Source organism: Falco peregrinus, chromosome 4 (genome assembly GCF_023634155.1).
Source record: "Falco peregrinus isolate bFalPer1 chromosome 4, bFalPer1.pri, whole genome shotgun sequence".
Lineage (NCBI taxonomy): Eukaryota > Metazoa > Chordata > Aves > Falconiformes > Falconidae > Falco > Falco peregrinus.
This window is the reverse complement of record NC_073724.1, coordinates 44674573-44699034: the sequence shown is the minus strand read 5'-3', so window position 1 is coordinate 44699034 and position 24462 is coordinate 44674573. Positions and strand designations below refer to the sequence as shown.

Genomic DNA, 24462 nt, shown 5'->3' with positions numbered 1-24462 from the left:
AGATCATGATGGCTTGATTCATGCAGGTCTGTCAGTGAATGAGCCACTGAACAGGATTTGTCTCCATACATTTGCAAAAAGCTGGTTAGATCCTCAGTTAAACTCTGAACCTCTAATTGCTGAAGAAGGATGTAGGAACAGTGAGGGCAATTGCTTAAGGGTAGGAATTCATCCTATGATTACTTAACAGCTGACTCTGTATATGTTTTCAGGATTTTGCTCACTAAGAATGGTTAAAAAGTAGCCAGAATACAGTTCATACGTAACAGGAATCTTACTGTTGTGTTAAACATTGTGGAAGATTATGTTCTTGAACCAAAGATTTAATACCACAGTGGTTCCTGCTGCATCACAGACAGCTTTTGTACTTGCACATTACAGGTTGTCGGATGAACAAGTGATGAATCTTGGCCCTTGAGATACCAGAAGTGATTTGTCATGTGCTTTCAGTCATAATTTTTACCATTGGCATAATATCTTCCAAAAAACCAAGCATAGATTTTGCTCTTTGGAAAACATAATGTAGTTTAATCAGTAAAAATAATACCAGATTTCAGTTGTCTGCTGCAGCCTCCTTTGGTTTCTTGAGTTTGCCTGCTAGGGTGTCACACTGGCACTGAGTTTTAGTTTTCACAAGAAGCAGAAGGAAGGGACTTTGTAACAGCCACTGCAGTTAATGGATTTGTCAAGAGTGTCTTTATGCTATAGCTATAGTCTCATTAAATGCCGTTTTAGCTGAAAAAAATTGCCCAGTGACTGAGACAAGGAGAATATAAGCAAATAAAAAGTTTTATTTGATAAAGGAGTGGTCTGAGTAATTGATTTTATAACCAAGTGATCTATGGGAAAAACAATTGCTGTTGCTCAAATCCAAACAGGAAAGAATTCATTTCTTCATGTGTAAAACTGAGCCTCACTAACCACTCTCAAGTCAGACCACCACAAAGTAGGTTCCAGGAAATCATTTGCCTGGCAATCCATTTCCCTTCCCCAGTACAGGTGCATTAACAAGTGAAGTTATTTTTGAAGTGACTGGTATGCAACTCAACTAGGCTTGTAATTAGTTTAGAGCAACTCATTAGACACACAGGTCTGCTTCTGCACATAGCCAGCATTTTCCTGCTGTAACCAGCTAAGCCCTGAGTTCCTGCCTAGGCTAACAGAGGACTAGGCAATTTCTTTACCTATACTGTCACAAGGTTAATGTTCAGGTCAGTGTTTAGGTCGGGACACTTATGACACCCTTACAGAATCAGGCCCCCTCACAAGATGTACCTGTGATGCTTCATTTTAGTATATGGCAGTTTTCAACAGCTAGTTTGTGCAGGAGGGAGGAACACACGAGTTCATTGCTCAGCCTGCTTCTGCATGGTCTGGTATTATTCCTGAGGAGAGCCTTCTGTGACTGAGGAGAGCCACTCAGGTATCCCACTTCTTGAGGGAGAATATAAGTCAGCTGACAGCTATATAAACTACAGGCGCCATCTCCAACCACTGCAAAAGCCTGGCCTCATTTGCACAAAAAAAGTGTGTGACTGTGCTCAGAAGAGGTCTGCAAAAGGGTACTTCTGACGGCCTGAGCTCCCAAGGGCTAAATTTTTGATGCCCCCATAAGCACATTCTTTCATGCTGTCCAGTAAACCAGGGGTAAAGCAGCAGGACAGAGTAGAAAGCCCTTATCTCCAACAGGGCTATAGCAATTTCTGAGGCTACTTAGGTTTGACTCCAGAAGGGTTTGGATGACACCAGACTTCCAGATTTTAGGTGATTTCCCCAAGAAGAATGCAAAAGGTCAGGGCTTCCCTTCCTGCTCTCTCCTGGAGAGCATGCAAGGGTGTTCTAATGGGTGCTTTTCCGAACTCCCTAACATCAGTAACAATCTCTGATCTCAGTTTTGGCTATACAAAGAAAACCAGATGCCTATCTGCAAATTAAAACTAGCCAATTGACCTGCTTCAAGCACGTAGCTCCCTTTTACACCTGCTTTCCAAAGAGAACGGTGCAAATCTTGCCCCATCATGTATTGTGAGAAGTGTGAGAGACTTTCCCTTTCACATCTCTGCCCATTCAGACAGTGTTCACAGAATCAGGCAAAACAGTGACTGAGCCATCTAAGTCCTATGCAGAAAACCTAACAAAAGCATCACAAGGATCCATCGTTGGAGCTGCCCTGTGGTGTGAGAATCCACCACCACTCCCTCCCCATATCCCACTGCTACTCCAGCCTGGACCCCCAGATGGACTGATTGCCAGGATATCTGTGGCATCTTGCTTGGATCTGCCTGGGGGAGACACCATGAGTGCCAAAGGAGGTGGAAGGAGATGAAAACATGTATAAACATGTAGTGCATGAAATTCTGCAGTTGCCATGCTTTGACTTTGACCTTAGCTCTTTCTTTCACTTACATGTCCCTAACCATGTCTGAAGCGAGCTTTGCTGCCAGACCATTTTTGTTGTAATTTTTTTTCCTATTACTGAGATGAAAATCAGCATACATCAATGTAGACACCAATATGCTTTCATATACATATTCTGTTTAACGTAACCTGAGGCACAAAATCTAGAAACTTTAACAAATTCCAAATTCTGCTGGCCCTAGCAGACCGCAAACTCCCTGTCTGTCTTTCCTAAGGAAAAGACTGTTTCAATAGATCTAAGAAGCTGCAAAGATCATTCCTTGGTTAACTTCGATATCTGAAAATCACAGGCATTTCTCATTTGACTTTTCAAGGTTATTGTAGCATGTACATTGTTCTATTTCCATAGAACTGTAAACACTGATCAGGTGTTTCCAACAAAAAGATCAGTTTTTATCTCAGAGTCTGTAGGGTCAGCTTTGACTATTGCACTGTAGTAAAACAAAGGTAAGTGTTTGTCCCAGTTCTGCTAACAAGATGGCAAAATGCTGTTGCTGTTTGCTGGAGAGTCAGCAAACTCTGAGAAAGAGTATGCTGGAACAGCTTTAATCCAGCCTCTCTGCATGGAGCTGTATTCCTCTGTGTGTGTATGCAGGTCTGTCTTGGGAGTGTGTGGTTTAGTTCAATGAATTAAAGTTATACATGTTGGATATAGAAAGAAATTGCATAGAAATGTAAATGACAGTGGAGAAATGTGGACTAGAAAAGCTGCATATGTTCTACAGGAGTAAAAGCAGTTCTCAGGGGTTTTTCTCCTTACTATCATCTCTGTGGTAAATTTTTAGTCCATTTAATTTACAGTACTCATAAGAAATGCCAACGGGCTATTTCCCTAATCCAGATGGATCAAAACTAAAGTGATACAATGTACTTGGAATTTTAATATCAAGGATAGAAACACTAAAACTTTACAAAGAATCAACATTGTAAACAACCCATGTTTTATGTATTCAATTTATCTGCTTAGTACAGAGGCAGCATCTGTTTTCAGTGAGATGCTGCTTTTTTTCTTTTTCCTCCTAACTCGGCAGCTGGGATAAATGAAATAGTAGTCAAAGACCAAATTAACAGTTTGAGGGCCACAATTCTGCTGGAATGAGGGGAAGGGAGGACAGTTGAGGAGGACAATGACAAGAGGAATTGTAACCTCCAGATGTCCCGATAATAACTTCCAGGCACACAATCTCATAATGTGGTATGTATTATGCTCCACACTAGACCGCTCTATCTCAGGCAAGTTTCTTGCAGTGCTGCTAATTCTCCTATTATCCCTTTCCTCCCACAGTGCTGCAGAAAACAGATGAGTGAAGGAGAGGTTCCTCTGAAGCCACCACGCATCACCAGTGCTGGCAGCTCTCAACAAGACATGGGCCACAGTGTTGCGATAGGAATAAACCTGTCTCGCTCTGCTCTGTAACTGGAGAGCCAAGCATTTTGGCCTCAAGTCACGTTCTTAAGCTTCTCCCTGGATTCCAGCTTCCAAAATACCAAAGTATAAATTCTCTTCTTTCTTCTTTGCTCTCCAGCTCTCCGGCTCACCACCTCAACCTTCTCCAGCAGCCGAGAGCAAGGAAGCTGCAGGAGCAGTCAGGAACGGGTCCAGCTAGAAGAAACGACCGAGCTTCAGTAACCAGTAGGGCAGAAGGAAGGTGGGACGAGCTTCTCAGTCCTCAGCAACTGACTGCTGACACACTCAGGAGATGCCATTGGGAAGAAGAGCCCCTGTCTGCTGAGAAAAGCAAGGAGGAGGAGTGACCAGGAATAAATGGACTGGTGTGGAAAGGTATTTATTTGTGGGTGCATGGCTGAGAGGAGAGAGTGAGGGGCTGGCATGACTGACAGTAAGGAATAGTGTAATGAGTTTAAATTACCTTCATTGTAATGAAGAAAATTAATCAGATTTTTAACCATCCCAATTGAAGTATTCAACCTTTTACCACACCAGATTTTCCTGACAAGAATTAGGGCTCTATCACAGCTTGAATAACCAAGTCTCTCTGTTTAAGTACCCTTTGTAGCCCTGCATTTTCTGTTAGAGGGTCTGAACCTTTCTTGCTCTTAGATGTCTCCATACTGCCAGAGAGGTGTAAAAAAACGTGAGTGGAATTAAGAATAAGACCTGGAATATTCTTGATTTCCTTCTCTCAATAGCTGTGCAGCACTTCAGAGCACTTGTTGCTGGTTTTCACCTTAGGAAGGGTTATTTGCTTTAAGAGTAGCACACTGAAATGAGTTAAAGTGTATAATTCCACCTGACATTGTTGGGGAATTTGCAATACTTAATACAGCACCTACAGTATGAGTCTGCCCCTGAAAAGTGCAGCCTAGTCCCCAACAGGAGGATCACCCTGCAAGGAGCTAGAACATTTTGGATGAGAAGTCCTGCACAAATGCAAGATGATAGTGCTGATAGTATTAACTACCTTGTACTCACACATTGCAGGGGTCGGAGATGACTGAATGATCTCAGAGACAGTATTGCAGTAACAGCTTTGCACAAAGAGGTCACTTAGAGATAAAGTGGCAGTTAATTCAAACCAGAATTTCAGACTTAGCTTTGCCTTTTTCCCCCTCTTTGAAGGAAATGAGAGGTGACACAATTGGACTAGATACACATTTTAGGCTTTTTCAGAAACCAGGATATTATTTACTGAAAAGATTGTAATAGTTCCAAGCTGATAAATGTAGTGTATTGTTTTTGGCATGTATATCAATTCTTAAAACAAATACTATTTACCAGAAATTTTGTAGAAGCTCCTTTGGACTCTCAACAGTCCATTAGGTAAATATAGGCTTTGTAGCACTATAGGAAAATGTACATTTTTACAGAAGCTTTTCAAAGCTTGGCAACACCATCCAGCCCAACCTTCTTTATTGTATATCAAAGCTCTTAAGATTCATTTTTCAAGACTCATTTGCCAAAGTCCACAACACTCAGCCTACTCTTAACATGACAATAGGAGAGTGAGGGAGATAGAGATGTACTTTGATGAGCAAGTGTGTCAGGAACAGATATATAAAAATGAGAAATAGTCTGTAGTGAAGTAGTTCCAGAAACCAAGTAGAAGAAAGGACTCATTCCTTCTCCGACACCATGGTATCTGGATCACAGGAGGTGAAAGTGATCTGGTCTGCCAAGGAAAGTAGGAAAAGTTCACTTCTGGAAACTACACATGCACACAAAACACATGCACACAGAACACATGGCACCTAGTACAAATGAATGTATAGAGATTCACATTTTATGTACATATAGGTACCTATCTCAATGCAGATATAGATGTAGACTACACTTATTTTAATGTAATTTGCTTTCATTTCAGAAACTTCTGGCAACAGGTACAGTAGCTCTTTTAGATGGACCACTTCTCTCAGCCCTCTCTTTCTAGCAGCCAGCTCGTTTCATCTTTGCTAGAGCTCTGTGAAACACTTTACTTGCTGTGGAACTACAAATAAGGAAGGATTCACCTGCTTCAGAGTGTGTGCCCAAAACCAGAACTGGCAGGACATCTTGTAATGTGTTGCATCCAAATACTGTCTTGCCAATGCTGGAATTAAATTGTCTCACTCAGTTCTGATAGTTCCAGATTCCTGGAGGTTCAACTTATTGGAAATCCAGAGCCCTTTCCATGGCCTAAGCCTGATGGCTAAGCTCCAGAAAAAAAGTCAGTGTGGCTCACTGCATTCTTCTGGACAGAGAGGGTGTCTTTTTGGTCAGCTTATTTTGTCCAGCAGGAAGGAGAGCCACGTCAGAGCCCACTGTGTGGCCAGGGCCAGATGTTGCACTCTTGCTGTCCAAAGCAAGCCAGACTCCATCACCCAGGTGGGAACTCAGGCTGTCCTCTGACACAAAGTCACCTGTGTAGCTCTGTGAGCTGCCTGCATGGAGTCTGTGTGTCCCCCACACCTGGCTCAATACCATCTTATCCATGTTATTCAGTGGAAACCTTATGGCTTCAGTCAAGGTACAGGGCTTCCCTGCATCTGTTCTCCTGGGGAAAGCACCTCGAACCGCCTGTGTCCAAGTACAGGACTGTGTTAAAGATTAGCTCTTGGAGGCAGTCCTCTAAGGTGGGTTTTGGTGACTTTTCAGGCCACTGAATTGCAAGGATGAGGAAATCTCACCACAGATCAGCTGTGATATATACTCAACAAAGTGACAAAAAACAAAGTGAAGGAAGTTAATGGAAAGTACGCATAGTTAACAACTGTCTAGCGGAGCAATAAAACAAGGCAATATGGGGAAAATGTAAACAAGCCAAGGCTGAAGTGAAACAAAAGAAGTAAAAGTATCCTGCAGAAAATTGAGCTCTGAGGCTAGACAAGCAGGGAGAGATCTGAGGGAAGATCAAGAAAGCAAGGCACAAGGGCAGTGTGCTAAAGGTTAATTTCTGTGGAAATGCAGTTGAGCCAATAACACCAACAATTAGAGTGGGGAAAGAGTGGTGAACCACATACCACAAAGGTGAAGTAAATATCAAGGATGTATTTTGAAGCCTGCCTTAGCCAGCCTTAGAAGCTTGCAATCCACCCTGCAATGCAAACATAGTAGACACTCCTGAATGGGCTCAGTTCCTTCATCAGAAAACTATGCTCCAAGAAAGAGTTAAAAGCAGATGTCCTCCAAGAAGAGATAAATATCACAGTTGGCCTTTTAGGGACAAACTCTGCCAAAGCAGAAAATAAAAAAATATCTGAAAAGGTATATTGGAGCAAGTGGAAGTTCAAGGTAGCTGAATAGAGAAAATAGTTGAATGAACCCCTGATGAAAAGAGTTGCTTTCATTCCAAGCAATCCAGAGGTATGAGTTGATTGTCCTGGTGAAATCAATTGTCAACATGCTGCGGTTAGCTGCAGAGTAGGGGGAAGAGACAGTGTGACTTCAAATCAGGGTATGTTGCAGTAGTCAAGGTATCAATACTCCAGCAGTACATGGAAAAGTACGGAGGGTGGAGACACTCCACTGTGACTCCAGTCACTGTTTCTGCTGGATTCATCACAGCATTCAGCTGAGATATATTGTGGGAAGCAGGAGAAATATAGGGTGCTCCGCATAAATGCACTGATAAAAGCTGTGTGTGAGCTCCTACACAACAGTGTCATAAGGCTTTATGGGCATTAAGAAATTGCTTCATATGAAACTTTAGTGAATGACAAAACAGTATGAATTCACCATCGTTCTTTTTGCTTTTAATCAGGTATTACAAATACTAGATGTATTAGAGAACAAAGCCACAGATGGTCTGATGTTAAGGTCCATGTGCAGGTGTAATTGAATATCTGACACACATTCCTAGATAGCATACAAAACTGGAGGAATTATTTAATAATAATTGTCATGTAGATTAATTGTTGCAGCTAGGAAAAGGAAGTTATAAAACAAGCAGATTATTTTGTGTTCCTTGTAAACTTCATCTTTGCTAGTCATTCTGTTGTGTTTGAGATTAAAAGTATTGCATTAAAGCATTATATTTAATGTCAAATACTACTGTATCAAGACAGCCTGTGAACAGTATGTTTTTGTGGACTGAAAAATACAGTCAAGGCAAGCAGATAATCAGGCACTCAAAGGCTGAAGTTGGAACAATAGTAGACGTAAAGTGCAATCATTTGAAGACAAATGAGGAAAGTGAAAGGAGGATAAGAGGTGAAATCAAGGCATGGGAACGACTGAATCTGAAAAGATTATGATGGTGGGAATACTGCAGAAATCAAACAGATAACAGAACACCAGAGATAGTCATGCAAATTCAGCCAAGGTCAGTTCAACAAGAAACAGACTGAAAGGGTTGGTCTGAATGGTTCCAGCTAAGCAGGCTGACGCACTATGCAGGGATGTAGCCAAACTGGACTCAGTGGAGGAACAAGTCCCCAGACAGGGACAAGCAGCAGTGCTGCTCTCTTCCCCATATCTGCTGATAGCCTGGGAGATGCAGAGAAAGAAGGAATTTAAAGAATCATTCATGATTGCCTGCAAAAGTTTTGATGCATAAATTAAGGCTTCACTGTAACTTGTTTGGTCTTCTGTACACTGGTTGTGATGTTTTACTGAAGCCATCCTATCTGTTTCCAGAAAGCCTATCCCAGATTTTCAGGCAGCTTGTACCTTAAAATCTGTGACTGAAATCCCTATAAGACTAAATCATGTGAGATGAACATAGAACTGAATATTAACCAACTGTTCAGCAGTATTAAAGGAAGATCATATGGCAACCAGATTTTCTCTACCAGCAACTTGGCACCAAATTAAGCTGTAACCTGGAGGGTGTGTATCCTCATAGAGTAGACCTACTGAAACAAATACATTTGCACTCCCAGAGACCTTTGGGCAGCTCTAGTCTTTATTGCGGCCTGTAAGGAGACTGGCTTTTCCTGTCTGTACAGTACCTTTCATACATATTTTCCATGAATGATAAAATCATGAGAATGCGGGGGGGTATATGAGGCCACCTGGGCACTATGGCTAAATAGTAGACATTCTTTTGTTTTGGGATTGGTTTTGGCTTTAAGAGCTGCCCATCATTTCTATCCTAATGCATAGTCTGTGGTCTTTAAAGCCCTGAGACTGCATTTTCGAGCATGGGTACCTGTAGTTCAGCATCTATGCCCATCTTTTAAGGCTCCTTCAAGTGTCCTACTTTTGAAAAATCTAGAGCATCTAGTGCCCTTGGCTCTGACTTACCCAGCCTTTTAGGAAACCAGCTAACATGGCAGTGCATGGGAACATGCACCCTTTTACTTCTTAATGAACTGCTTGAGAAAAGCAAGTGTCTCATCTAACAGACACCCGAAGGGACAAAATACAGTTTCCTGTCACAGGTTTGTCACGTTGCCATGTTTTGAAGACTGTATTTAACATCATTTGTCAATAGCTGTTTCTGTAACCCAAGTGTTCCTGATGTGAATATGGTAGTCAGCAATTATCTTTAGAGAAGAATTTTGCTCGGTTCAGTACCTCCCAGTTAAATCTCTCTTCTCTTTACCTGCTGCCATTTGCAAGCTTAAACAGTCCTTGCAAAAGTTGAAATCAGGAGAGCTCTGATTTGTTTTTCATGCTTTTCATTTTCTGCTTTACATGATGGATGGTAGGATTTATTATAGCTCAGAGGAACAAAGAAGTTGCTATACAATCTGCCCCAGGGAAGCCATGCTGGCAACAGCCAAAACATAACAGCCACGGTCCCTGAAAAGATTTTGCTCAGACTTTCCGAAAGAATTCACCTTTGGGGCACGGAGCAAGCATGGAAAAATGCAGCCCCAAAGGTCAGCATTTTGCAATGCTTATGGTATATGAAAACAGGAGGTTGCGATGGAAACTGTGGTGCAATCACAGTGACAATGGGTGCAGCCAGCACCCCTGTGCCATCATCTTCTCACAAAACAATCATTTTCTTCCCCTGTAATATCATGGATTATATTTTACTTCCTCTCAGAGTTGAGTTCAGTAGATTAAATGATGGCAACTCTGCTTTCTACAACATTTAATCTTAAAGTTGAGGCTTTTTAGCACTGTCTGGACAAATGTTTGCCCTTTGCTTTTGGAAGACCGCTTTCCTAACCTTTTCGTAGTAGGGATGCCATGATCTATGTTGGTGATAGTAAGCCTGGGGGTAGTCTTTGTACATACACTGTGTACTGAAAATTCTTTACCCTTCCCTTTATTACCTTCTTTTCATGCACTTTAGTAGTGTCATACGCTCTGCCAACAACCTCAGTAGTTGTTTGTAGGTTCGCTTCATAATCTTCTTTGATAAAGTATGGAAAAAGTCTATGCTTCCTTTCATTCAAGCCAGCAGTTATTTTCCATGAAGACATTTAAAATACACAGTTACTTGCTTAATTTGTTCTGCCTTTTTAGTACTGCTTCCTGAGAGGCCATCTAGTCTTGGCATCTGAAACTGGTAATAGTAATGCCACGTTTTTATCCCAAAGAATCACAGGTTTGTACAGCTCAAAGAAATTCGGTGAAGAAAGTACATAATGTGTATTTTCAAAAGGCTTTTATTGCTGCCCATTCCAAGTACTTCTCAAATCACTCCAAAGCAGAGCTCCATTAAAATATCACTGAGTTTTAAAGGTAAGGAAAAAGACTAACCTACCTGCTGTGGACTGCTATGAAATGTGTTTCAGAACTAGAGATTGAGGCCCCATGGTGGAAAATTCAGAGCGGACTCTGCAGGTTCAGTGACCCTAAGAAACTGAAATCTGACTAGGAGAGATTTCCCTTTCCCTTGCTGTCCTTCAAAGTGTGCTACTGAAGATATGTGACAGGATATAGCTAGGAGGTATTGCATATGCAGGTTTTTCTTTGACTGAGGAATGTTCTTTGTGCCGGAGAAAACACATCAATAGAAGAAGGGATGCAACAACTGAGAAGCTGGGGCTTTCCAGCATTTTCCAGAAAGATTTCTGGTCATCAGGACAACTCTAACTAGGGAAATTCACACTTGAGGAGAAGCCACAGGCACACCAGGGGGACCAACCATCATGGGTCAAGTGGAGGAAAGTGCTAGGTAAGAGAAAATTGTCTCCCTTTTTTTTGAGTCAGTGGTTCTCACAGCTGACTGCTTTCAGCCCTGTTTCTCCCAACATCCCCTGGAGCAGCTCTTCTGGACCATAACCCTGGGCCATTTCTTAGGCCAGATATACTGCTTGTAGCTAAGAGCAATTTTCAGGATTGGGTCTTGCAGAGCATAGCTCTCCATGACTGTGGATCTGATCCTATTGCAATAAAACCAATGTCATGTTAAAGCTACAACCTGAGTGACCTGGAAAGCTGTCTGATCTTGCTTTCGTAAGAATGAGCATAGAAGCGCTACAGGAAGCATCTTTGCCTGCTGGGGTGTTACCAGCAATGTGAGCAGATCATCCGTATGGATAGCTTTATGCATCCTGCTGTCTCATGATGTGGCAAACTGAGCATGCACCCACCACAGTGTTTCAGAAAGTGAAGTCATGTGGCCCAGTTCCAGGAATCTGAGCTGAATTTTGACTGCTTCGGACATTTTGGCCAGATTCATGGGGGAGGGGAAATTAAAATCCCTCTTGGATCTGAAGCCTATTGTAATTTTCACTCTAGTGTAGAAAGTCAGCTTGGATTTGAATTCCTGCTTGTGCATCTGCCCTGACTCTGGGCTAGAACCAAAACCGGAGGATGTTCATTTCCGCAGCTGGGGAGAAGGCAGCCAAACATGCCTGGGAATGAGTGTCTTTTCTCAGGGGGCTGCTTTTTCTCCAGAGCTTTCTGCTACCTGGTAATCCTTTTGACATCTTGGGCAATAACTTGTCAGTACTTTTGTCATGAAGAAGCAACACCCCTAGGCAGGAGCTTAAATTTGGAAGCTGAGGTTTGCTGTCAAAGTCCTTCCATCCCCAGCAGGACAGCAGTTTTGCTGAGGCTTTGAAACCCCAAGCCAGTTGGATGAAGAACAACCACCTTCCCTAATGTGAACAGATAAAACACATCTCAGCAACTACAGTCCTCTCAGATCCAAATTACTTGGGGTGAAGTTGAAGCTTTTGAAAGCATTAACTGCTGCAGTAACAGGGTTTCCACAAAGGTCACTGCTTGCTTCATTGAGAACAGAGCTGGGACCTCCTCAGCCAGATCCTTCCGTGTGAAGCTCATCAAGTGGAATAAAACCCCATTCCAATTATATGTTTTTCATGTGCACGAATCTTCCTTTGGAACGACAGTCTCAGCCACAACCTCTCATAATGCAAAGAACACATGTCGGAGTGCTTGTACGCAAACCACCACTTTAAACCGTAGCAGCCTAGGTAATGTGCTATGAATTCCTTGGTGCAGATGCTGTTGCAATGTCAACAAAGAGGCAACAAAAGAAAGAAGATGGAAAAATGTGTATTGACTGTCCTAAGAGCACACAATGCTGTGAGAGCATGGTTTCTGATTTTGCTGGAGTGTGAAGATTCATGTGCCCCTTAGCATTCATGTGCTTGGAGAATTGCATTTCCTACAGCACCTTCAGGTCCTATGTTTTCCTAAACTCATGGGAATTTGTGTAATGAACTTTAGCCCTTTCAATTCTTTTTTTTTTTTTATCAAGAACCTGATCAATAAGAAGCAGATGAATGGTTTGATTTACAGTTTAGATGAATAGTTCAATGCACAGGGCAAAAAACCAAAAAATAGGAGAATATCTTAAAGCAATTCAAGAAAACAGACAGTAAAGAGAGCGCAAAGTCACAGGAGAGCTTCTTTGTGTTTAACAAGAACCAGTTTTGGATTAAATACTTTGAATGTCTCTTATTCAATCTTCTGGTTTGAAAAGTATGTATTTCTATTTCCACGCAAGAAAGTCACCGAAACCTTAGCTGCAGGGTGTCTTCTAGTAAGTTCATGAACAGGAAAATAATTTTAAAGTTAGTTTCTTACTTTTAAAATCAAATTCTTTCATGTGCATAACAATGTGTGGCTTTTTTACCCTTTTTAGTGAATGTACTTTTAATCCTGGACATGTCACATACTGAATGACAAGGTGTAATTCAAGTAATTCTTGACAAAATGGTATTTGGGATTAGTTCTGCATTGTGTGTTATACTTTGTTATTGTTAATATGAAGTGGACAGTTTCTGTTGCATTGGTTTTACAGTACTTGCTTTCAAATGAAGACACATTTTGAAGTAATAAGCCCATGGACAACTTAGGCAGGACTCCTGCCAGCTTTTCACTCACCCTTCTGCTTACTGAAAGCCTTGCTATTATTGATGCAGTTTTTCAAAAGCCTACAATAAAAATAGAAAAAAATAACTTGTGTAGATGAAGGTAGAAAGCCAGCTGGTACATGCAGAAAACATTAAGTTCTATCAGTTTAGTACTGAAATATAAAAGCAGTGTTTGGGCTGCAGGACTGAAATGGCTGCAGAATGCAGAGCACCACGAATCATGGCAGAACAGTTCTGGCCTCCAGCCAGCAGAACTGAACACTTTATGAAATTGTTTTGACTTGGAGGGTGCACTAAAAATAAATGCGCTATTACAAGAGATAATTTTTTGTGCTTTTCCTTCCCATCTTTTTTGCATTTGTTCTAAGGTTTGGCTGTACTATTATCCCAGTGTTACAGAGGGAGTCTGAGTCCTGAGAGATCATGTATGCAACAGTGTCCAGTCACCAGTGTGATTCCTCTGGGAGCTGTGCTCCTCAGTACTTCTAAGAATCTGCGCAGGAGTAGACAAGGCTCAGCTTTACACAGATATGTACATAAAGTACAAATAGGTGTTCAGCGGTTCTCAGGTGACATCTCTGCTCAGGACATTTTAACCTTACTTTGTGCAAGGTCCATTTCTAGTCTTGTGTCTGGTTTTATATACCAATCCCAATTGCTTTATATCCTGTGTCTAATTTTTAAGTCATGAATTTGGGGCTCACAGAAACAAAGGAGAAGAGAGAGTGCCAGCGTCACTATTGCTGTGGCTTTTCCCCATTCTCACTGCAGACATCCTCATGAGCTCCCCACACAGGTCACACTCCACATGAAAAGCCCAAAGAACTTTTTCAGTAAAAGAACTAACTTTCTGATGGAGGTTAAGTTGGAGGTGCAGATCTGATGTGTAGGACTAACTTTACTACCAGGGATTCTAGTTTTATTGTCTCTTTTCCTAACTTAAATTTAACCAGAGCCAACATAAGAACTGAAAATGCCCTGAGCAAGCCCCTTATCATCATGGGATTTCCTGCTCAGCTTTATTGATTGAAGAATTTTGGATAAGTATTTCAACTTATCTTGGCCAAACTTTTGAACTCTTACCTGTTGTTGCTGTAAGGAGGCAGATTCTTGAGTTTCGGTACTGAGGTAAAGCTGAAGAAAGAACACATGAGTTTACATGTTTTGGAGGGCATGAACTAACAAATTAGTTTCTTCTTTTGGCCCACCTCAGCAGCAGTGTGGGAACCATCCTGGAGCATGTGGTCACCTGCCAGTAAACACTTGACTGAGATAGTTTGCTGGTAATAAAGGAGGAGTCAGAGCTGAGCAGAGACAGCTATTGGCAGGCTGCTCACTTGGGGTAACCCATGTCCTGCTTTTCCTCTGCTGGCCATGCACTCCTCTCACTCCTTTTGTAGGAGCTCCCAAACTCAGGTGGCCTCTAGATGGGGTGTCTCAGATTGTTAGACTGGCAGAAAAGTAACCCTGCAGAAAGGAACAGACACATGACACTTTCTGTCTGGTTTAGCAGCCTGACGGGATTCACTGACAGGTTTGTACAAACAACCAGAGACGGTGCAAAGTTGGGGAAGAAGCAGCACAATTAAAGCAGAGAGAAAATGGGGGGATGAGAAATTTGAAGACCGTTTTACATGTCCATAAGCAGTGTAGCCAACTCAGTCATCTTCTGGAGCCTCTTCACAGCTTCCTGGGAGACAGGTTTTGTAGTCATCATTTCGTCCTCAGAGCCCTGATCACCTGTGAGCTCTCTGCTGAATGGATGAATGGAAAATCATGTTCAAAGAAAGGTATTTACATTTTCAAGTCAAGCGTGCAAAGCTGGGAAATGCTCATACAACTTAAATTCTACCCTCTGCTCTGCTGGTCTGTCTTCTGGAATGGGATAAGAATCCACAGGGTATTAGCAAAACAGTACAAAAATTTAAAACTGAACTGTAGTGTGGTTGCACAAAATGTGAAATGCATCGTTCAGAGCATATCCTCATATTACGCTCTCCCAACCACCCTTCACACTGCAGATGATTTCACAAGCACCATGTTGCCATGGATGCTGATTTGGGGGATGTATGGGACTAGCACATGAGAATATTCATATTCAGTTATGATTTGGGCAGTTTCCCAAACTTTGTCCAAAGAAAGAAGAGGAAAGGTGTAATTGGGGGGGTTTAATAATGTATAATTCAGTTACAGCTAAACATAATTTAATCAGATAGCGAAAAAGAGTTTCTAGTATAGGTGCTTTATCCCATGACACTGCAGAGGGCTCTGCAAACAAAGGAGCTTCTCTGAAAGGAGAAGAAGACATCCACAAGCATTTTATATATATATATCTATATATATACAATGAAAACTGATAGGAGCTGTTGCCGTCTCCCTCATAGTAAATATAGAGAAAGAGATACCAGTGCAACAGGTTCATGGATCTGGGGAAGAATTCAAGTCGTGTGAAATTCTTTAGTCTCTGGCAAAGGGAAAAAAAATCACATCTAACTGTTATCCTTTTAAATATAAAACAGCTGCTGCCTGCTGGCACTGCCTGAATGCCTACACAGCTGACCACTTGACGGCAGAATTCCAGCCTCTAGTTTCCTATGGTTGCATATCATGATATTATTAATGTCTGTTAATGGCATTTAAATGTCTGTTTACCAACACTGCTGAGGAAAGGAGAGATTTTGTTTTTGATAATGCGTTCTCTGTGAATTTGAGGTGGTCAGAATTTTTTTAGTAAACAATTCATCGTGTGTTGATCTCCTCTTTCCCACAAGTGAGAAGGAATGAAGTTAACCTGGCATCGGTTGGACCATGGGATGTCCCTGCAGGTGATGCTGAGCTACAGGTGTATTGGACTAGCTTAATGAGCTATGTAATTCCTGGAAGCAGTATTCCTGGGAACATGGACACAGAAGAATGATATGCAAGGGCTATCACATTAACCTTTCTAGTACTGCAGTGACCTCTCTTTCACTGCTGCTGTTTGCATTCAGTTCAGGGAGTCCCGTCAAATACCAAGTGGTACAAACTGCAGTGTACAAGCTTTACAGATGGCAAACATCCACATGTCTTCTTCGATGTGTTCAGGGTGCTGAACCTTCCCCAATTCAAATCATCACTCTCTGTGCTTTCTGCATCTAGGAAACGAGCAGAAAGGCACTGAAGCAAACCCAGAGTAAGTCATCAAAGGAAAAGAGTGTTGTGGCGAAACAGATTGGAAACTTTGGTGGTCAGGGATTTCAGCTGCGTCCGTGGCTGTTACAGCTCAGTGTGTTACAACCATAGTATGAATTTGCTTCAGATGAGTTTCAGCCTCCCTTTTGCCAACAGGAAAGGGGTAATCAATAATGTTGACTTTTTGTTCTTACTCTTTTCTTAGCATTATACAGCCACTTGTAACCTTATTTATTTAGGCAATAAGGCCTTTGAGGGACTTTGATCAACCTGGCTAAAGTTCCGTCAAAGATTAACTGACGTTCTTTAAAAGTACATCAGTTTCCTCTTAAGCAGGTATTTGCTTACCACGTAACTAGGTGTTGAGTGCAACGTAGTTATAAAATTTGCCGGGCTCAGCTGTAGGTTTCCTTAAGACATACTGCTGACATCACTGAGTCTCCTCTCAGACTATTTTTTTTTTCTTCTCTCTCTCTCTCTCTCTCTCTTTCCCCCTCCCTCCCTCTCCTCCCTCCCTCTCTCCAGTTTCTTTATTCAGGTAATTCCAACTCAGACTTATTCCAACTTGCTTTTGACTGACAGTGAGGGAAGAGAGACTCTCTGAGGGTTGTGTTTTGTTTTGGTTTTTTTTTAACCATGCACACATGCTTTGTTGAAAAGACATCCAACCTTTTATAAAAAAGATTGTTTGACTTGTCATGACGATAACATCTAGTAAGGAATCTGAACATTGCTCTTTTACAGGTAAGAGGTATTTGTCAGAAATGCATACATGCTTAACAGTGCTTTGGAGACTGTGCGGAACTGAAAGCTAATGAGTAGGTTCTTTTCCTATTTTCCTCTTATATTAGTAATTTAAGGATTTAGAAACTGTCTGTAAAAGAAAAATGTATATAAGATTATGCCTTCTTGTGAACTTTGAGATACAGGCATTTTAGCAATGATAAAGCAAAAGCTGTCATGGTTTGGTCTTTCCACTGATGCAAGCTACTGAATGTGAGGTTTGTAATGTATGTGGCTGATATTTTTATATGTTGGGGAGGGTGGCAGATGCTGAACCTATCTCTGTAAATGTTTGACTGCCAGAGGTTTTTTCTTATAGAAATCTGTAGTGCTTTTTAGGGTCTTAGAAGCATACCTTTCAGTCAGCTCTGGTTCTTTTTTTCAATGCAAAAATAAGTTTTCATTGACATAGTGGGAAAGCTTGCCTAGAACTTTATCCAGTCCCTGTTACCTATCTGAATAAGAAAAGATTATGTAAGTTTTCTATGGTAGGTATAAAGAATGTAAACATGTCTGAGTTGGAGAACATTATTCATTTTCTTCCAACTTTTGCATGTGTCTTCAAACTACTTGTTTACAACAGGTTTGGCTTATCCTCAGTAATCACAGCCTGAGCCTGTGGTGCAAATTCCCCTCTACTTCAATGTAGCTTAGTTTTGCCTCACTTTTTGTTTTCACACAGGGATCAGGCTGTAAAGAGATTTACAGATAAGTTCCTTTTTTCTCCCTGCTGATCATAAAAAGGAACAAAGCTGGCTTTCCTTTGTGAACCAGGAGTATCTGCATTACTTTTTAACTAAGCTCACTTCCTCGCTTGCCTTTGGCTGTATTTAGAGGCATTTCTAGGGTCTTTCTGATCAAGTGCCTGCCTACCTACCTGTCTGTGTTCTCCTGTATTACCTGTGATTTCTTTTTTTAAAATTGAGGGGGAAAGGGGGCAATTTGCTATTACAGAAATGTCTTCTTTATATCCTTGGTTGTAAAATGTCACTATGCTCTCTGCACTCTCTAATAATCAGCTTATAGGAGGGGGGAAACAAGCCTGGAATGTAACATAGTGTTGGTTGTACAGTACAAACTGGCATCGTTTTTGAAAAGCAGAGTGTAGACGAGACCAAAAACTTCCCCAAGAATTTCATCCCAGTAAATGAGGCATGGCCTAGAGACAAAAACAGCAGCAGATGACTTGGGCTTCAGTCTTCCAACATACATACAATACTTCAGTCCTGTTACTTTTTATAGAATTTCAAATGAAAACAAACAGTTCTTTTTTATCCTGGCTCCTCATGCAATGAAACAAACAAGCCATCGACCCACAGCCCTGATGGGAGCTGAAATTTTTGTTTGTCCAGGATATATTAAAGCAGTTTGGACTATTATTCCCTCCTGCTCTCCTGTTTCTCTCTCCTAAGACACACAGTTCACACAGACAGGCTGTGTTCTTTGGGAACAGGTAGATACCAAAGCTGTGAAGTACCAAGCAGTACTCTTGTGAGGGGCCAAGAAAAACAGAAACTTAACTGTTTTGCATGCTGAACCTCAGAACATTTTGAAATAAATTCTGATTCACTCTGTTTCCAGGAAAAACAAAGCAGATTATGGCACAGTTGTTTTGGGCTTTTCTTATGTTGTTTTTGGGGGAGTTGCGTTTGGTTTGTTGTTGGTTTTGTTTTGGGGGGGGGGGGCGGTGTTGTTGTTGTGGTGGTTTTTTTTTAATGGAGGAAAAAGTCTTTACCTTGTTGGCTACACTGTGTATATGGAAATTACATAAAATACTGGTTAGAGCATCAAATAGTTAAAATCAACATTTTCAGCCCAAACAAATTCACTAAGTATTAACTATTCAAAGCCTCCTTCCTGCTGAGCTATCCTTGACCCCTTGGGATGAGACAACATTCATGACTTACTTGAATGAGTTACTACAGGTTTGAGGATCATTTTAACACTCAATGTGTTTGTAACATTAATATGGTAAATAGCTTGGTGTTCAGCATGTGCATGCTCTTGGAGTAAACAGGGCACAGCTGAAAAAAGTAGCTGCCTTGTATTGGGGGTGCATGAATTGAAATGCCTGCTCATTCTATACCTGTTGAGCCTGAATGGTGTGAAAAACACATGGAGAGCAGCCAAAAGCAGCGGATACATTACTAATTGGGCAGGAGAAAGGAAGGAAAATGGCAAGAGCCACAGCATCTTTTCCTCCTCCTAAGCGTATGAAATTATCTTTGTATGACTAGCACCATCTGAAGTTCACAGCAAGTTAGAGGTCATGGTCAGGCAGAGAGAGAGCAAGCAATGACATGAATGCTCTAAGTATTATCATACTTTACTGGACAAAGTAAATGTTTGGACATAGTGAGGGTTGGCATATTTTTGACATAACACATCTGTGGTCATTTTTACCCACTGTGGAGAAATGTGTCTGGCAAATTCCACCTTCCAGCAGAGCCTTTTGCAAACCTCAGGCTGTCTTTGGTGAAAGGTTGAAACCAAACTGCTGGGACAAAAGTTGGACCCGGCATGTATCTCAGGGAAGTACCACAGCGTTGTGCAGATTCCCTGTGTCTTCAGGACACCCTTGGGGATACTGGGAAGCCCTGCAAGCTTTTGCTGACCAAGGCTTGAGAATCTCCTTGGAGTCCTTGCTGAGGAGATCTGGCTCACTTTGTGGGTGTCAGTGGTAAGCATCTGGTCACTTTGATCTAGGCATTTCGTTACTTGCAAAGCCCCTTCCCTCCCTGCACTGTGTCTGCTGAGGTATGAGAGCCAGCTGCCTTTCTGTTGCCTCCCAGGAGGGCTTCTTGATTAAGAAATGTCTTTCTTCCACGTGGTTCAAAGTAGCCTGTGCAATCTGACCTTCAGGGCATAATGCATTTTACCTGGGTTTTAAGGTGGAGGGGAAGTCTAAACCTTGGGAACTGCAGTCTGGTGCCTTTAGAACCACACTTGACTCCTTTCTGGTTTGTTTTTCTCATGGAGAGTGTCACCTAGAGTTGTCCATGCTTACAGAGCCTGGGTAAGCCACCGTCTCTATCAAAAGTGATAAAGTAAAACAAGTTTTGACTGGAAGAAAATTATCACCTGCTTAGATTAATTTAATCTCTGTTGCTTTAACTGAAGTGATTCACTCTTGGTTAGATTGGAGCTTGCAGGATACTTCTCTGGGTTTACATTATGAACTTTTCCTTATCTACAATTCACACTTTTGCATAGAGGCTATATGATAAAAATGTTTATTTGTTGAACAAATTGCCGTAATCTGTAATGAAGCAATATATATAACAGTACACCTACTTAGATGACTTAAAAGGTATATTCTTAGCATGAACTGATGAAAAGGGAAAAAATATATTATGATCAAATTTTCCCCTTCTCACTAGAATTACATAGCCTGATAAAAATATACAATAATATAGACTTTCACCAGTAAATAAATTCTTCCTGCTTAAATGATTTTTATTTCAGTCAACATTTTCCAAGGAAAATGTCAACTGGAAAAAGTGTTTCTGAATTTTTCTGACCTTGTCTGTAAAGATCCCCCTAAGCACTCCCTTGTTTTCTGCTCAGTGATGATCTCACTCAAAGCTGCCTATACTTACTCCTGGAAACTTCCATGCCACCTATTTTCTTCTGAACCCCCTCCAGCCTCTCGGCCAAGCAAACAGGCTTCAGTTTCCTGCTGCTTTATCCAGAAATAATGTTTCCTAAACGTTTCTTTCCTCAAACACTTCAACACCAAATCTATCAACAGTCCCTTCTCTCCATAGTAGACTGTGTACTGCACCAATGAATAAAGGGACTAAGGGAAGGTAAGCAAAGATGTGCTTTCTGTGATTTTCACAGCATTTGAGCAAGGCTGGGCTTCATTCACACACCAAAGGTATACCAGCATGTGGGAGGAGGTGTCTGAGTGATACAGAGCACTTGCAATTCTGATTCATTTTTTTAGGCAAATGTCAAAACATTCTCACAACAATGCAAAAGCTTAGGATGAAAAAAAAAAAGAAAAACTTCTAAGGCAATATTTTATTTTATTACCATATTGAGTTTCATTAACTGTCATACTTGGTGGCCTCTACCATACATGGCAGCTGGTCCTTTGACTCTTCCCAGCTTACTGTTTTTAGATCACAGCTCCTCTTCCCCTAAGATTAGGCAGGAAGTCAATTGTTATAAGGGATTCTGTTTATGAATCATAAATTAACATAGCAAATGTCAGCTCATGGGTGCTAGTTTTCAGTGTCCATTACCTGTCATGAAATGAGCTACATAAATGGTGCTGAAAGCTTTTATCACATCACAGTAAAGAGTCAAAAACTGAAATAGCCTGCTGTGTAAAAATGCTTCCACAAGAGTAGTGAATACAACTCAGGCAGGTGTGGGAAAGCTAACAATGATATTTTTATCTATATATAATGGACAAACAAAAGGCTTCAGGTCTGGTTCTCATTCACACTGTGGCCCTTTTATACTCTAATGGGAAATGTAGAGGCCAGAAAGGTTTCTTCAGCTGGCAGCATCACACCGTGAGCTCTAAGTTGAGGTCTGTTTGGTTTTATCTGTGCAAACAGATTCCAACAAGTAAAATTTGTAGTATTATGCCATAATTCAGCTAGCTTTGCAGAGGTCTAAAGGTCTGTCATACTGCCAGAAATATATCTAATTTTTCCTCATACTCTTGCTTTTCTTGAGATAATTATGCCAACACAATTAAGGCTACAAGCCTCACTCCCTGTCTTCAATACAGGTAAAAACATTATTGGTGCTTCAGCCCAAGTCTTGAGAAGTGCTTGGTCCTTGAAGTTTGTTCATACTCTGCTCTATTCTTGCAGTTTTTAAAAAAACAAACCAACCAACAAACTAACAAAAAAATCCATAAGAGATGTCCTGAACCTTAAATATACATTTTAGGAACAAAAAGCTCTAAAATTTAGTGTTGAGGTCTTTTCCTGTCAGTGTAAAATGACCAAAGCTGTGACTTGATCATGACCCGGAATAATATTTATTGGTAGTTAAATCTCCCTCCCTTTTGCAAGGTCTCAGGTGATAGGGAACATAAAATCTTAATTTAAGACAATTTCTTAGTTTTTATGTACAGAAATCCAAGAAATCATTTCAGTGGAGCAATTCCAGTGATATATTCCACTACTGTACCGTAGTGCGGAGTTCTGCCTTTGCAGATACAGCTCTGATTGGTAAACTGTGAAAATGTAAGACTGGGGCACTATGCCTTTAATTACTGCGTTACTTCTTTGGGTCTTACAAATATGATTACATATTCAAGGAAAAGCTTCTATTTCTGATTGCTTTATACGATCTTAAGAAACCCAAGCTGTCACATAAAGACTGACAGTGTCACAGAAGTCAATAACCTTTGTGTTCTCACTAGAAACTTTGATTTAAGCATAATACATACTATATGAGCTCAAACATTAACACTGAAATCCACAAAAAAGTTGGGAAGAAGGACCAGATCCTCATTTCCCAGCCTCAGAAGAAAACAGTGGTCAAAGATTCAGAATTTGTCGAGTTCCTAAAACTTTCAGGTGCTATGAACAGAAACTACTTTTATCTTACTTTGATCAGCTTAAGACAATATGTGCCACTGAATGGCTCTGGTTTAGTTATCTTTTTCTATTGATTACTAGCTCCATCTTGCTGAATGGCAGGTTAGGCATGCTGAAAAGCAGAGGCAGATTTGAGCCACACTGTGAAGAGGGGATCATTCGAAATAAGCAGTGGTGACAAAGGTGTAGGATGCAGGTTGTTCACAGGCAGGCCCTGATGACATTTTTTGAAGGTCCATAAGTAAAAACAACATGGATGAGGAAGCATTTCACAGTATAAGCATGATGCATCCGTACTCTGGTAAAGACGTGGTGGCAGTGTATATGTTGATGACATAGACAAGCAAGCTGACCTGTGGTAGGGAATGTCATAGTCAAAGCCCTATAAAACAGAGCAGACATCTCCCTTATCTTGTTTTAGATTCCTAGATAGCATGTTTTTTATAAAAGAACCTTGTTCATCTGCTTCAGTGTGTAATTTACATTCTTTAACAATAACTGAACTGTATGTGTGATGGAAAGAGTACATCATGTTGTGTAATCTTGCATTGGATTCCACACTGCACAGCATCTTCTATGGGATTTAACCCAAAAGGCTTCATCAGTACGAGTCAGGCTGGCATGTATTTATTTAGGATATTCCAACTTGAAATATACACATGTACTATATAATATATGTACATAAGCCTCATGCTTCCCAGAAGAGTGGGGGTACTATCACATACCCTGGAATAGTTGATTTCTATAGAAGCAATAAACTTGGCACCCCTCAGGAACACTAGCCTTGCTATACAGATGCAAGGATAAGATAATTTCAGCTGTCTAAAAGTTAAAGATCTAGTTTCAGCTTATCAGGCACTGCAAGGAGTTGGGCACCTCCAGGCATTAGAGGAAGAAGAGGCAGACTCACTGTGTGGAGGTACCCAGCTCTCTCCGCTGACTCTGGTGCCTTAGCAAACTAGCTCAGGCTAGACAGAAACCTTTCAGAGGACTAACATGAACAAAGAAGAAATTTCAGCCTACAGAATCCAACAATTGGTCTTGCAGTGGATATACTTTAGAAATGTCTCAATTTGGTAGATGCTTGGCAGCCAGGTCTGAACTAACATCTCATAGTGAGGTTTCGAGATGTCTGGTATTCACAGGCAAATTTTTAAAAAGTGTATCTCCAAGTTTCTTTCAGAGAAAACTCACTATTAGATAAAGAAGCATTGTTCAAGGTATCCCAGGTGTGCAGTAGGTAGAGCCATCCTGGAAAAGAATTCCTCCAAAAAAGAAATCACTTGTTATCAATGCTGATGCTGAACATAGCCTGTAAGCAGAACAAGTTAATTCTCACCATGCTGTAGGTCCTCAACACGCTTTGCAGTCAGATGAACAAAGAAGAGGAAAACTTTAGATCTGCTCTAAATGATTACAGATCTAACAGCAAGTGAGACATGATACAACACAAAGGAGGAACTTGCTAGGTGAACATAAAGATGAGCAGATGTTTGTTGAAATTGTAATGTGTCTCAAAACAGGTGTGTTTTCAGGATTTGGTTGGAATCTGGTGAAAGGGGGAATTTCATGTATGTCGAATAGGAATGGCATAAGAGAAGTATAAACCATGAAGGGGGCAAAAAGTCACAAAAAACAGGCATTGCTGAGAAAGAGGAATGAGATACCAACAAAGAGTAAAAGAAAGAAGAGCTATGGGGGGCAGGGCAGTAGCTGTGGAAAGGTTAGGCTGTGAGCTTTATGGGTATGAAGTAATGAAAAGGTGTTTGCATTAATGAAGGGGAAATTATGGTCAAAATAGCAGAAAGGAAATAAGATCTTTACCCTAGAAGTATGA

The 24462-nt window shown here is 41.0% G+C and overlaps 1 protein-coding gene across 2 annotated transcripts in view; it reads left to right on the top strand.

Moving 5' to 3' along the window:
- The first annotated feature begins 3726 nt into the window (after positions 1 to 3726).
- KCNJ15 (potassium inwardly rectifying channel subfamily J member 15) overlaps positions 3727 to 24462 on the top strand; it is a 37076-nt gene continuing 16340 nt past the window's right edge. The window contains exon 1 of one of the 2 annotated variants that reach the window (XM_055803072.1): positions 3727 to 4201. The gene's annotated coding sequence lies outside the window, so the exon portion shown is untranslated. Of the gene's footprint in view, positions 4202 to 16642; positions 17020 to 24462 lie in introns of those variants that run through there. The other variant, XM_055803069.1, reaches the window with a different exon arrangement.